This window comes from Protopterus annectens, chromosome 9.part0 (genome assembly GCF_019279795.1).
Source record: "Protopterus annectens isolate FY-2018-M chromosome 9.part0, PAN1.0, whole genome shotgun sequence".
Classification (NCBI taxonomy): Eukaryota; Metazoa; Chordata; order Ceratodontiformes; family Protopteridae; genus Protopterus; species Protopterus annectens.
In genome coordinates, this window is record NC_056743.1 from 1,174,996,197 (window position 1) to 1,174,997,237 (window position 1,041).

General features: G+C 37.2%; 1 non-coding gene across 1 annotated transcript; it reads left to right on the forward strand.

Annotated features, from left to right (window-relative positions):
• The first annotated feature begins 638 nt into the window (after window positions 1-638).
• On the forward strand, window positions 639-710 carry TRNAQ-CUG. Its single transcript has one exon. It is a non-coding gene; the product is annotated as a tRNA-Gln (tRNA).
• The last annotated feature ends 331 nt before the right edge of the window (window positions 711-1,041 follow it).

Here is a 1,041-nt window from a genome sequence, read left to right on the forward strand (position 1 = left end):
TTCTCACTGGCTGAGTCTTCTCTGGCTATTCCTTCTGACTAGTAGTCTCTCCAGTAGGATTTATGCATTCTAGGACAGGATTCCTGTATTGTTATTATTATTATGTCTGCAGTTAGATTTACCAAACGAGATCTGGATATCTAGCGCCAGGCATCATGGGATATAGGGGGGCCTCAAGCCAGTAAGTAGCTCTCAAGCTTTTGAAGATGGCCGAGTCGGAGCCGACGATCGGCTCCGAACCCAACCAGCAAGAAAGAAGGCGAGAAGAAGACAACTAACATGGAATGGTAGGTACATAACTTCTTATTCTGAAATATCTCTGCAGCTGTTTTATGTTCGTAAGTCTAGTTATCTTACAGCATATATAGCATATTGTGATAGGTGAATTAGCTACATCATTCATCTGCTGACTTGATTGGTAGTCTCTTTCACTTTAATTCAAGACTGTGCATTTTTCTATATTTATTGCAATGGCTTATGGTGACTACTTTGTCTGTCTCGTTTGTTTTGTGACACTGGTTATAGCTGAAAAGGGTCTTTGTTTCAGTTTACTAACATAGTCAAAAAAAATAAACTATCCTAATAACATGCCGTATATCCTCACTTTATTAATGCATGCATCAAGAAAGTCAGCAGGAGGTTCCATGGTGTAATGGTTAGCACTCTGGACTCTGAATCCAGCGATCCGAGTTCAAATCTCGGTGGAACCTGAATTATTTTAATCTAAAACTCAGTTCTCAGCATATTCTAGATTAGAATGTATTGATACATGAATGTGTTATTACTTAACGCACCAAAACATTTGATAAAATTCAGATTTTGGTCATTTTTTTTTAACTTTTAAATTGTAACATTGATTCCTGTCAGTTAGAGGTTATCCCACTACATCAGGACTTCATTCTGAAAACTAGAAGTCTTGCATTCAAATCACAGTGAGATCCTGCACATTTTTCCAGATCTTTAAGTTAAAACACTTCTTTCCTCATCATATACTATAGTATGGTTTGTTTATACCGGAGTCTGTGGTTGTACTATTTTATT